Source organism: Stenella coeruleoalba (assembly GCF_951394435.1).
Source record: "Stenella coeruleoalba genome assembly, chromosome: 14".
NCBI lineage: Eukaryota > Metazoa > Chordata > Mammalia > Artiodactyla > Delphinidae > Stenella > Stenella coeruleoalba.
Genome location: NC_137160.1, coordinates 53,022,191 through 53,037,058, shown reverse-complemented (window position 1 = coordinate 53,037,058; position 14,868 = coordinate 53,022,191). Strand labels below are relative to the sequence as shown.

The window sequence follows — 14,868 nt, the reverse complement described above, 5'->3', positions numbered from 1 at the left end:
CATGTACCACAATGTTCATTGCAGCTCTATTTACAATAGCCCAGAGATGGAAACAACCTAAGTGTCCATCATCGGATGAATGGATAAAGAAGATGTGGCACATATATACAAATGGAATATTACTCAGCCATAAAAAGAAACGAAATTGAGCTATTTGTAATGAGGTGGATGGACCTAGAGTCTGTCATACAGAGTGAAGTAAGTCAGAAGGAGAAAGACAAATACTGTATGCTAACACATATATATGGAATTTAAGAAAAAAAAATGTCATGAAGAACCTAGGAGTAAGACAGGAATAATGACACAGACCTACTAGAGAATGGACTTGAGGAAATGGGGAGGGGGAAGGGTAAGCTGTGACAAAGCTAGAGAGGCATGGACATATATACACTACCAAACGTAAGGTAGATAGCTAGTGGGAAGCAGCCACATAGCACAGGGAGATCAGCTCGGTGCTTTGTGATCGCCTGGAGGGGTGGGATAGGGAGGGAGACGCAAGAGGGAAGAGATATGGGAACATATGTATATATATATAACTGATTCATTTTGTTGTAAAGCAGAAACTAACACACCATTGTAAAGCAATTATACTCCAATAAAGATGTTTAAAAAAAAAAAAAGTGGATAGTTTTCTCCAGATGATGGCAGAAGCGGTATTTAGAGAGAGTCCAAGTATGACTAGGACCTGAAGCACCCTTGTGGCTTTGGAGATGGAGAGGGCCATGTAAGAAGGAATGTGGGTGGTTTCTAAGAGCAGGGAGTAGTCCATGGCTGATGGCCAGCAAGGACCTCAGACCTACAGGAACTAGATCCAGCCAAAAACCTAAATGAGATTAGAAGCTTATTCTTCCCCAGAGCCTCCAGATAGAAGCCCAACACAGCCAACACCTAGGTATGAGCCTTGTGAAACCCTGAGCAGAGAAGCCCATCCCACCTCTGACCACAGGATTGTGAGATAATGAATGGGTGTTTTTTAAGCCACTGTGTTTATTGTAATTTGTTTTGCATCAATGTCCCTATTCTGTTCTGCCAATAAAGAATGGCTTTCCAGGCAGGGTCATTTGAAGGAGCATTTCCTTCAAATCAGTTTAGTCCCATGAGAATAAAACTTCTGGGAAGTTATTTGCGTTTTGAGACTTGAAGTCATTAATGTTTCACACGATTTTAGTTCTACATAAGTTTCCAAAAGGCAGTAGAATATTTTACATAGAGAGTTTTCGTTTTGTTTTGCATTTCATGTTGAGATCAAAAAATTTCCCTGAGACAATGTTTCCAATCCATTATGCCAGTCACGGTGAAAACAATTCCATGGTCTGAAATTTGTTTTACAACCAATTTTGGGGAAAAATAAAACAGTATCATTAAATAAAGCACACCCGAATATAGGTATCTTTTTTAAAAATTAAGGATTGAACATTCTCGAATTTCAGTAGTGGAGCAGATTAATAGGAAAGAGAAAGTTTTCTGAAAACTAACTCCTACCCTTGTCCCATTTACTACAATTAGCCTTTTTTTTCCAGCCACTCAACAGAGCCATCCACGTTAGGATATCAGCTACTCAACCCGACAAATTTAAGGCCATCTTCTACACTGAATTTAGCTTTTACTAGCTTTAGACTTCCTTAGCCTGCAAGTCTACTCACTGTTCTTCTAACTTCTCAAATCTAAGCTTCTCTAGAGGAACTGCACTTTACACCAAAAGCAACTTTAAAAACTGATTTTTGTTTCCTAACCTCTAAATCCATTCCTCAAAATGCAATTGGAATTCACTCCCTACTGTCTAAGCTTATCCCAGGAGTAAAATATAGAAGATGGACTAAGTGATGTCTGAGATCCCTTCCAAATTTAATATTTGATGGATCAGGCATTTAATGTAATTGGCAATAAAGCTAGAATATAAACGTGTTTTTATAAGATTTGGGCTAAGAGGTCAAGAGAATAACAAATGCTCCGTCATAATATGATAAAATGTCCTTTGAAGATCTCAGGGATCATTAGGCTAATACTGGCTAGTCTTTGCCCACAACCAACTACAGGCTTCACATCATTTCTACCATCTCCTACTCCAACTAGATGGCTCAGGCACAAAATGTGGAACCGAGAAACTCTCCTGAGCTAAGGAACTATCCTTTTTATTTTAGGTATGTTTCTTTCAAATATTCTATTATTATCAAAAGGCAGGCTAGAAGAACACATTTTCACCCACCCCCAAATCTAGCTAAGGATTGTAACAAATTTTCCACTGGTATTTTAATTGATCTTTCCACAAAATGAAAGAGGAAGGTGTCTATTAGCTCCTTTCATTTCATTTAGCAGTAAAGTATTAAATAGACAAGAGAGAAGGATGAAAAGCAATAAAAGACAGCAAAGAAGCACAATCAGATTTTAATATGTAGAATCTGGATGACTTGTAGATTTATATTCCCAGAATTTAGGGAATTACCATATAATGATTGATACTTTGGAGAAATCATCAGGATATGAAATTAATTTCTTAACCTAGAACTTTGACAGATGAAGAATTAAGACATAACTAAAATCAAATATCTTTTATTAGTCATAATTCTCCTCAGCAAAATTACTTTGTACTCCCACCCACCAACCCTCATATCCACTCTTAAGATTTTGATTTACAATATGATATCATCATCCACTTTTATTTTTAAACTAGAAGAAATAATGTAATTAAACCCAATTTCATTTGTCACTCCTACCTAAAGAATCAAGTCCAGAATTAAAAATAAGATTAGGAGCACTGCCCTACTAGACTCAGTTAAAAATACTTTCACAAGGAAGCATTTTACACATGATTTTAAAAGGACAGATTTAAGGACAATCAGCAAATTGTCAAAATGCAATTTCAGTCTTTCAAGGATAACTTTTTCTGCACAGGATATATAATTTTATGCCTCCAGGTTTTATGTCCAACTGGCCTGCAACCCCAAACCTCCCCATCCTGAACCCTATTCTTATTAATCACACATAATTTCTTCTTTAAAGTCCAGTCCAATTGCCACCTCCTTCCTGGAAATTTCCTGTATCAAGAGATCCCAGGTCATTTTTCTAATTCCTACTCCTATCTTTCTCCTCACTAGTCACAGAATAAACCTAGAGTTTCAAGAGAAATAAGAACCTATGCAAGGGTGCCGTATAATATAAACTGGAGAAGGAAACGCTGCCTTAGCATAAAAAAGCCAAGTCTTTCCTGAGAAATATTGGTAAGACATACTTTTAATATTTTAATTAATATTTAAAATACTAATAATTAACATTAAAATAGTAATTTCTTACTCAGTGTGGAAGAAAAAAACAATTCTTTGATAAAGAGGCACCCATTTCAAGCTCGCGGAGAAAGCCAACTGCCAAACAGGGTAAAAACCCCTTATGTTTTCTCTCCCTATCCCTATGCTGTACCCATTCAAGGGTTTGTCCTCACCTCTCCCTTCTGCAAGGCCAACACAGCTGAGCAGAAGAGGAAGGTCTGACATTCATTTGACAATGAGGGCAATGAAAATGCAAGGAGAGAATAATGGATTGAGACAAATATTTGAGAAGATGGAAGGGAAAAGCATGGAACATACCAAGATAAGTCTGGGAGAACAGAAGGACACTGAAGACACCTACAGGGAACAAGTTAAAGAGAAAGTGAAAAAGAGGAGGAAGTTAGGGAACAGCGAACAGCTTCCATGTGGGACAGTCCTCAAGGTTTAGGCAGGGAGCATCATTTTGTAGAATGCAAAAGAACGTAACTAGATATACAGAATGAAGCTAGAGCTGAATTTCTCCCCAGCTCAGGGTGGCTTGGGAAAATTACCTGGACCATTCAGTAGAGAACTGCTTAAACTTTCATCCAGGTTTATTAGGGAGGCATTACCCAAGACACAGAAGGTTAAAAACTCTTGCTGTTGTCATTTAATCAACCTCCTGTCTGAGGGCCACTGAACAGCAAGGGGTATCAACCACAGAGTAGGACTCCACAAGACAGCCAGCAAAACTGCCCCTACTGTCCCTGCAACCCCCATGTCCCAAAAGGAAAAGACTCCTGTGGTCTACACTTTTATTTGACATTTGTGACTTCCTACTCTACTTATTTGTTTACTTGTCTGCCTCCCCAAACGTACAGAAGTTCTGTTTCGTATTGGTGCCACACCCAGCCGTATGCCCATAATAGTTATTGGTAGTAGACACTGTTCGTTACCTAACTAACATCCACCCCTTCCTTCCTTTCCTAAAAAACTCTGACTTTATTCAGGTAACTCCAGAGGGCATCCTGATTAATTTCTAAGCCAATCAATGCATTGTATTCCCCAGATGACTATTATTGGTGTGGAGTGGGAATGTAACCAAAGTTGGTACAACCAGACTGAAGGGAAAGACTTGTACTCTATGATTGAGGGGGAAAAAATGTCCTTTTCTCTTTATTTTGCTAGACATGCACCAGGAAATACATGGCTCATCGACACTGGCAGCCATCTTGGAATCACAAGGGACATCAGGCTTAGGATGAAGAAAACACCAAGGAAGACAGAAGACAGACACTAAAGACACCCTGGACATTGTCTTCATCACTGAGCTCATGACTTCATCATGCCTGTGCCCTGGCAGACCTCTGGACTCCCAGTTATGTGAGACAGTATCCTATTATGTTTTGACTCAGTTTGAGCCACAGTTTTCAATACTTGACTATAAAGTTACAAATGAATTTTTTTAATTGAAGAGCAGTGAATGGCAGTTATTTATGCATACTTTATAATAGTTTTAAAGAGTTGTTAAAAAATAAAAGGTAAATATCACAACAAAGGCTTTGGGAGCTTGGGAGATGGACAGACCATATGGGACTGAATGGAGAAAACACTAAACACTAGCCCCTTAGGTATAGAGAAGATAGTGGGCAAACACAGGCACTGGGTTTCAAGAGACAAGATTTCAGATCGTGCAATGACCAGATGGAAAAACAGGAATGGATTGGGATACTGGACAGAGAACCAAGACAAAGATTTAAACACAGAGACTAAAGGCAATCTTGGTTACAGATCTTGGGCTATAAGTCGGTGGCTCGGTCAGAAGTTTTGCAAGACGTACTTCCTTGAAACAGAGTATGATACCAAGACAGTTTTCAATAATTCAAGTGACATTTGAGAACCTGCTCTGTGCCAGGCACAGTGCTAGATGCTAGAAATATAATGGTAAGCAAGAACAAAGTCCCTACCTTCATGGATCTTATAATCTAGCGAGGAAGTAGGCATTATTCAAAGTTTAGAATTGTAAAATTGTACCAGAAATGTGAAATTAAGGAGAGCCACCCACTTCTGGGAGAACATTTAAGCGGGGGATTGATTTGAGCTGGTGGGATGGCAATTAAGAAAGGTCTCTCTGAGGTAGACATTCTTAAGCAGAATTAAGATCCACAGGCAGGAATTAACTAGGTAAAGACAGGAGAGAAAAGAGCATTCCAGGAAGAGAAAAGAGTACATGCAAATGCCCTGGGACAGGAGGAAAGAGGATGCTTGAGAGAGACTGGACAAAGCCCACTGTTACAAAGAGGAAGAGTGAAAGGAAGGTAGGCAATGAAGCTAAAGAAGTAGTTAGACAAGCAGGCAACATTGAGCCATGTAGCTCATAGTCTTTATCCTAAAGGCAATAAAATCCATTGGAGCTTTCTTAGCAAAGGGGGTGTATGAATTAAGATTTGTGTCTTGAAGAGATTACTCCAGGCTGCAGATGGACACATGCAGTTGAGGAGGACCTGACAGGAAGCAATTACAGTCACCCAGGGAACATATATTGTCTAGAGTAGTAGCAGTGACAAAGGTGAGAGGTGGATGGATATGAAATAATCTAGGTGATGAAAAGGATATTATATAGGTGTTATAGAGAAAGAATAAAGGAAGACCAATGCCTAGGTGAAAGAGAAGAAAATGGGGTCATCCTCTGCAAAAGGGTGTACAGGGTATAGGCCAGTGGGGTTGAGTTTATTTTTTGTCTTTAATGGATGATTATGAATTCATCAGTGGTGCTAACTTGAATGTCAAGGCCTGGAGGCATATAGTACCTCCTCCCTCAACAGAATAAAATTTGATTATTCTAGTTGTAAGGATAATAGTTCCCCAGACTGAAATGTTCACTCATGATGAACATCAACAGTTACCAAGTCATTAATACACTCACCTCCAAGCTGACATGTACCCTCCATTTATTCAACTCTCTTTCCTTCCACTTCTCTTGTTGTCTCCTGGTCTCTTTCTGAAACCCCAATAAAAATTTAGTTCTTTTATCTAAAGCTTTTCAACAACCTAGGGGCAAGACAGCAATAAAGATGCAGACCTACTAGAGAATGGACTTGAGGATAAGGGGAGGGGGAAGGGTAAGCTGGGACAAAGTGAGAGAGTGGCATGTACATATATACACTACCAAATGTAAAATATATAGCTAGTGGGAAGCAGCCGCATAGCACAGGGAGATCAGCTCGGTGCTTTGTGACCACCTAGAGGGGTGGGAGGGAGGGAGATGCAAGAGGGAAGAGCTATGGGGACATATGTATATGTATAACTGATTCACTTTGTTATAAAGCAGAAACTGACACACCACTGTAAAGCAATTATACTCTAATAAAGATGTTAAAAAATAAATAAATAAATAAAAATTTAAAAATAAAGTTTTTCAATTGCTTTTTTCCCCCACAAGAATCAGGAATACTCAATGGAGACCCAAAAAAAATTTTTTCAAAGGAAATATATCACCTTTGCCAGAAGTGACAGTGATTCTTAACTGTTATTTTATATAGCCACATGGCATAAAGAAAAATTATCTAATTTATTTTAACCTTCTTACTTAAAATTTATTTAAAAGGTAAAAAATACAGTGGTATAAATTATGGCAACTACTCTTAAAGCAACCTTCTTTCCCTGGGATAATTAGGAAGCTCCTCATTTATACCTACAAAGCAAGAGGCCTGGCCCTGTCTATGCACAGAAGATTTTACTGAAATTAACAGATGATTAGAAACTAACCTAAGGTAGACACTAGATTTCTATTTTTCTTAAAGTGGCCAAAATGGCATGCATTTATGAACAAGCATCCTGACTCAAAGGACAATTGTAAAGCACGGAATTTGCAAAACTAATGGGCTCTATTTCTGAGTGGATAAGACCTCTGACTAAAGACAGTGCTAAGTATATTTTCTTTGATAAAAAATAAGGTTAGCTTTCAAAGTAACTTGACTGACTTTTTTATCAATTTTGCCAATCCAAAACAACCATTCATATTCATTTAGGGATATGAAAACGTGGTAAAACTTCATTAGTGGGTGGCTTAGTTCAGCAAAAGACTAATGAAAAGTCAAATTCTTTCTTCCTTCATTGCCCTCCACTAAATCATGACAACTGGACCTGTGAATGCTGTCCCTGGCCACACATATGTCAAATTAGGGTTGAAAAATAATAATGATACTCTTTGTCAGATAGCATCTTATATGAATTATCTCTAACACCCACAACAATAATGAAAGGTAGAAAATTTTATCTTGATTTCATAAATGGAAAGAAACTTGAAGAGATAGTAAGTTGTCCAAGGCTAGAATGCCAGGAGGTGATAAAGCTGGGAATCGAGCCTGAATCTCCTGACTCCAAAATCCATACTCTTTACCACATGATACTACACTATCAACTTGAACTACCAAAGTCCATTTCCGGTGCAGCTTTGGATCCTACAGTTGGAAGAGTTAAAGTTTCAGTAGTACAAGCTCCTTCCAAAAAGGGAGAGAGGCAGCTAAATTTCGAGGCAGCCAACAAAATAAGGTGGAAAATTTTTTCCTTGGGAGGCATTAGTGAAAAGCTCTAGCTCTAGAATCAGACTGAGTTTGAGTCTCATCTCTATCAATGTGTGAGCTCAAGGAAATTTCTCTCTGAGCCTCAGCCTCCCTAGTTATCTGTAACATAAAGTATCTATCATAGGGTTATTGTTAGAGTTTAAGGAAGTAAAATAAGATGTTTAGCACAGTGATGGCACATACCAAATGTTCAACAAATGTTAGCTATAATTATTTCAAAGAGTAAAACTAGCTTCACTGTAACTGGTACCTATTCATTCACCTTGGTGAATGAATGGCTTTCTGGAAAAGCACAGGATAACTCTTCTATGGCAATGAAGCTCTTCAGAATCATCCCGTTTTTACTACCGTTCTCATATGGTGTGACTTCCTGCTCCCACACATTGTTATTCAGTAAGAGATGGACTAGAGGGATCACTATACAGCTGGTTTCTATTAGCTTGTGGTCAACTTAAATCTTTTTGATATAAACAGATGTTAAGCCACCTCGGTTCATAATACTCATTTACAACTGACTTAGGAATTTAAATGCAAACATTTAAAAACGGGCTTGTTAAATATCACCTTGCTTACAGAAGACATTCACAAGGACCCTGAGATGATCCATATGACAGACTGCATTGAAGTTTTTGTGGAGTTAAAAGTTCTCAAAGCAGGCACTAAACTTATGTCAACTGCCCTTCGGAGAGTGTTGTTTTTTTGTCTAATGCCACGATATCAGCATATCACCACAGATGGCAGCTTGAACAAATATAAGAATGTGATCTTTTCAGCTATTATTGGATTCTGTATAATACACCCCCATGGAGTCTATATATGATCATTTCAATTCATGTGGAAAAGAAGTTCTAAATCAGCATGTTTGCTGACATCAGAAAACAAGCCATTTATAGAAAGAATTCCTCTAAGCACAGATATTTGTGGAAAGGATCCTCTTCAGGTGGTAATTTGTGACACATTTTTGACTGTTTGCTTGTCTTAATTATGCATTAGCCAAGAAATATGCATCAAGTGTCACTTTATCTTCCTACATCTGATTAAAAGTTATCTGCTAACGGGACTTCCCTGATGGCACCGTGGTTAAGAATCCGCCTGCCAATGCAGGGAACACGGGTTCGAGCCCTGCTCCAGGAAGATCCCACATGCCGCGGAGCAACTAAGCCCGTGTGCCACAACTACTGAGCCTGCACTCTACAGCCCACAAGCCACAACTACTGAGCCCACGTGCCACAACTACTGAAGCCCATGGGCCTAGAACCCGTGCTCCACAACAAGAGAAGCCACCACAATGAGAAGCCCGTGACCGCAACACAGAGTAGCCCCCGCTCACCACAACAACTAGAAAAAGCCCACGCCCAGCCACAAAGACCCAACACAGCCAAAAATAAATAAATTTATGGAAAAAAAAAAAGAAAGTATCCTCTAAAGGTAGGTACCAAAAGTTTGAACTGCATTAGCAGTTCTCTAATTGGCTGCACATTAGAATCACCTGGCGAACTTCTTAAAAATACAAATGTCCGGCTTCCCTGGTGGCGCAGTGGTTCAGAGTCCGCCTGCCGATGCAGGGGACACGGGTTCATGCCCCAGTCCGGGAAAATCCCACGTGCCACGGAGCGGCTGGGCCCGTGAGCCATGGCCTCTGAGCCTGCGTGTCCAGAGCCTGTGCGCCACAACGGGAGAGGCCACAACAGTGAGAGGCCTGCGTACTGCAAAAAAAAAAAAAAAAAAAAAAAAAAAAAATATATATATATATATATATATAATATACACACACACAAATGTCTAGACCTCACCCTAGATTGGTTAGGTCAGAAGCTCTGCAGTGGTTTTTTTTAATGGTTATTGAATTTTATCTTATTTTTTTAATTAATTTTTATTGGAGTATAGTTGCTTTACAATGTTGTGTTAGTTTCTACTGTACAGCAAAGTGAATCAGCTATATGTATACATATATCCCCTCTTTTTTGGATTTCCTTCCCTCTGCAGTGGTTTTCTTTTTTTTTTTTTTTAAGGGTTTATTAATTTATTTGTTTTTGGCTGCGTTGGGTCTTCATTTCTGTGCGTGGGCTTTCTCTAGTTGTGGCAGGCGGGGGCCACTCTTCATCGCGGTGCGCGGGCCTCTCACTATCGCGGCCTCTCTTGTTGCGGAGCACAGGCTCCAGACGCGCAGGCTCAGTAGTTGTGGCTCACGGGCCTAGTTGCTCCGCGGCATGTGGGATCTTCCCAGACCAGGGCTCGAACCCTTGTCCCCTGAATTGGCAGACAGATTCTCAACCACTGCGCCACCAGGGAAGCCCCTGCAGTGGTTTTTTGAAAGCTCCTCAAGGCATTCTAATTTGAGTTGAGATCAGATGATCTCTGAAGTCCCTTTCACCTGTCCTTCATTTTAGAAATACATTGAAGATTTTCCTCCCCCAAGATGCTTTCCACGATCTTGCCTACTCACGTTAAAAGTAAAAATTGAGAAAAAGTATTCCGTTCTCAATAACTCTGCATACACACTTGTTATGCTTAGACTAAACATCTGCTATTTTCAGCAGAGTTTCCTCTAAACAAAATGCACTTAGCCAGAGCAAATTTAAGGATTAAGTGAAAGAAGCTTCTATTTTCTTCTTCCTGAAATCAGAAAGTACAACTCAGACCTCATTCCTTTTTCCCTGAATTGCTGCATCTCGTCCTCCTCCTTTCTCAATTCTGAATCCCTCCCACTTCCTTCCTGTGGGATCTACAGATCCTCACTACCCTTCCAACCCTCCTCCCCCAAAAAAAAGCTAGAAATCGACTGCTTCCTCCCTCAACTTTTACCCCATAAACAAAAATACTGAAGCCCAAACTATGAAATGTTACAACAGGGAAACTAAATTCAATCACGATGGTCCAATAATTTTCACCTTGTCTCTCAGAAGTCACACAGATTTTCCTAACACTACTAAACTTTTCAGAAATCAAGAATATACTAAGGGAAAGACATGCATATTGAAGTGGACCAGAATGAAGGACACTGATACCAATAACATACTTTGAAACGCATCAAAAACTGGACTGATGGATGGATAGATGGTATAGCAAAGTGATGGTAGTGTAGAACCTGGAAGGAGAGTTTGTGTGTGCTCACTCACAATCCTTTCAATGTCTCAGTGTTTGACTTTTTTTTAATTGAAGTATAGTTGATTTGTAATATTATATTATTTTCTGGTGTGTGACATAGTGATTCAATATTTTATAGATTATGCTCCATTTAAAGTTATTACAAAGTAATGGCTACTTTTTAACTAAAATATTGGGAGAGAAAGAATGTCCTAGAGAAAAATCTGGATGCATCTCACAGACATAATGATAAGTGAAAGAAGCCAGACAGCAAAAGAGTACATATTTTACAACTCCAATTACATAAAGGTCAGGAATAGTGAAATAATCTGTGGGAACCCGAATAGTGGAAACCTCGAGGTGGGAAAATATTGACTGGGAAAGGTCATTAGAAAGCCTTCTGCAGTGTTGGAAATGTTCTGCATCTTGATTTATTTCTTGTTCTGTTTCTGGATGCCTGAAGATAGATAGATAGATGATAGATAGACAGAATCCATTGAGCTCTGCAGTTTAGTACGGTAAGTTGTATCTCGATTTTTTAAGGAAAAGCTTTAAAGAATTTACCAACGAAAAGTAGTCATATGAGTTTGCTGTATTACTTTTAATAACTCAGTGTTATTCATGTGGTATTAACTTGCACTCTGGAGCAAAGAACCACTTAATCATACATAGAACTGTAACTCCCACAGATTTTGCTCAGAATCCTCCTTTTCCACACTGAAGGCCTAGGCTGGGGAGACCACAGGTGAACTTCACGGGCTGCTGATCTGCCTCTCTGGAGACCTAAAATAAAGATCACCCCAAGCTAAATGTAACCCAGTTTAGAAAGTCTAAATGCAGGAAGAAAGGAGGGAAAAGAGGAAAGGAGAAACAAATAACCTACCACAGTTACAATTTTCGTCTGTGGCCATTCAATCTTTTGTGTTATTCATCCTTTAGCCTTTGTGCAGAGAGAACAAAAAGCCTTGTGGGTCTTTTCCTCCATTTTTCAGCTTAATGCTACCCAGCCCTTCCCCAGGGAAGTCTGATGGAACAGGATGAAACAACAACAATGAAGCAAAGCTGCAGAAGTGGGTGACAAAAGAGGAGCACCCTTTCCCATCAGTGTTTTTCATCTAAAAATTACAATGATTCTATGTAAAATCCTAAACAATAGGCAAATCAGATCACTTTTTACTGACTTATCATTCTGAGGTTTTGTGATGATAAAACAAAAGAGGAAACACAACAAAAGAGAGGCAGAAAAGTATATGTGATGTTCATAACAACCAACATAGAGAAGTATCTCTTGAAAAATCTAAGACCAGTTACAGGACACAAACCACGTGAAACATGTAAACAATGTGTAAATCCCCAATAATCGCTATAAAGGAGGTTAGTCACATATTTCTCTTGATATCTTCCGAACTCTGCATAGACTCAAACTTCTTTCACCTAAATCTTAAGGAGTTTAAGAACCAGAGCTTTTTCTCATTTAAAGCCACACACTAAATCAATAGGCAGGAAAAAAATTTTTTTGTATTTTCCCATTCCTTAGGGGAAGAGAGAAGTTAGTGAGAGTTCTTAATTCTTTGCCTGAATGCTAAAAAGATTCTGAAAATATTTTGACTTGAGTGGGGTAATCCTCTAGAAGAAATTTGATATTTGCACCAAAGGAACAAGATGAATATTGTCAATCTCCACCAAATTACGCTTTATTCAGCTTCTTACTTTTCAAGATGCAAAGTATGATCTCAGATTGTCTGCTACGAAAATTTCCCAAGAAGTTCCACACTGATCAGTGTGATTGTTGGGCCCTGAGCTAAGCTGAAGAGAGCCTAGCTGTCAGGTGTCAGAGTAGCCGATTAAGACAACAAACCAAAATGAAAGTAACAGTCAAGTCTTTAATCACTTATTGCAATAGTATCAGCAAGAAGCCAAACCAAAGAAAGTGTCAACTCCTCCCATTCCATTTTCTCCCATGGAACATCACCACTCATCAGTCACCAATCGAGTGTCAGGTGAACCAGCACAGATAGGGTCATTTCACTGCCAAAGGAGCCCCAAACAAAACGTTCCTGCAGCTTTATGGGCCCAGAGGATAAGGGGAAGGGAGTGGGAAGTGCTAGGCGTGGAAAAGTACTAAGTATTTCATCAGGAGGAAAGTGTCTCTAAAGTCTTCCGCTGCCTTCGCCATAAAGAAACTTCTGCCGAAGGCCCAAGGTAAAGAGGCCTCCAAATGGAAGAAGCTGGGCTAGGGATGCAGCCATGTGTAAGAGCATGGGCAGACAGAGAGTCCCAAGCCCTGGATGATAACTCCTTTCAAAGGCGGCAATGCACTGGCCGTGCCCCAAGTCTGGTATGCGGAGGGCAGGTTTCCCCCGTGAGGCCTGCCACGTAATTACAGTTGCAAAAATTATTGATAGTCAGGCTTAAAGATCACATAGATTTTGGCAAGGAGCTAGACTCCTCAGAGGTAACTTTTGAAAAGATTTCATTTTGTTTATCTCCCACATTGACCTTTAGGTTGTGAAAGAAATTCAGTGTCACCAAGATTGGAAAGAAAAAAAAAAATATATATATAGTATATATATATATATATATATATATATATATATATATATATATGGAACATACTGTAAATGTTTTCACAAGTACATAAAAACACATAATTTCACCATAAATCAAACCTTAGGAAAGTAGAAGGGAAGAAATAATAAAAATAAGAGCATAAATTAATGAAATTAATTTGAAAAAATTTGAAACAAATGTGTAAGATGGACAATTATCAAAGTGAAAATTTGGTTCTTTGAAAATAATAATATTGGACAATCCCTAAGATTGATTAAGGAAGAAAATAAGGCAACATAAATTACTGATATCAGGAATCAAAAAGGAGCAGCATCTCAGATGCTGCAGACATGAAAAGATAATACAGACAGGAAAACTAATAAAAGATGAGAGTACTTAAACCTTCAGGCCAATAAATTTGACAACTTGGATGAAAGAAAAATTCCTCCAAAAATACAATTTATCATAGCTATCAGAAGAAGAAAGAGAAAAATCTGAATAGTGTGACATTCATTAACAAAATTGAATTCATGATTTAAACTTAAACACACACACACTAGTGAATTCTCCCAAACATTCAAGGAACAAAACACAAATTTAGCGAAAGTTCTTCCAAAGAATAGAAATATAGGAAACATTTTCTAATTATTTTTATAATGACAATAAAATGTTTATTCAAAACATTTTTTTTAAATTGCAAATCTAAACATGAAAGGTAAAAAAAAATAAACTTTTAGAGGAAACGTAGGTCATCACTTTGGAGGAAAAGACTTCTTAACAAAGATACAGAAAACACTAAAACATAAGAGAAAAAATTGATATATTGGAATATATTAAAACTGAGAATTTCCATTCATGAAAAAGCACCATTAAGAGTGAAAACCAACACACAAACCTAGATATTTACAATACATATTACTGCCACCATACTCATATTAGGAATACATGAAGAACTTCTACAAGTTAATAAATAAAAGGCAAACAAGCCAATAGGGAAAATGGTCACTTCACAAAAGAGGGTATCTACATGGCTTATATGCATATGACAGGTTCCCAACATCACTAGTCATCAAGGAAATGCAAATTAAAATCACCACTTGCCAGGAACTAAAAAGATACAATGAGCCAACACTCATAAAAAGTTAAAAATAGAAAATACTTTGGGACTGTTGAAGAGGCAACCAGAACTTTGTGGGTGGGAATGTAAGTTGGTACATCTATGGAAAACTGTTTGGCAGTATCCAGCAAAGCTGAACATGGGCAGTACCTATAACTCAGAAATTCTACTCCTGGATATATATTCAATTGAAATGCATATAATGTTCACCAAAAGATGTGTAATAGAATACGTGTAGAGACATCTTAATAATAGGTAAATGTCCACCAGCAATAAAATGGATAAA

At 38.4% G+C, this 14,868-nt stretch overlaps 1 protein-coding gene across 14 annotated transcripts in view; it reads right to left on the bottom strand.

The window, feature by feature from the left end:
* Positions 1-14,868, bottom strand: part of LOC307197500 (uncharacterized protein) — a 254,047-nt gene that overhangs the window by 156,345 nt on the left and 82,834 nt on the right. The window contains exon 3 of one of the 14 annotated variants that reach the window (XM_079943426.1): positions 9,318-9,534. The exons of the other annotated variants lie outside the window; for them this stretch is intronic. The gene's annotated coding sequence lies outside the window, so the exon portion shown is untranslated. The remainder of the gene's footprint in view (positions 1-9,317; positions 9,535-14,868) is intronic. 14 annotated transcript variants of the gene reach the window in all.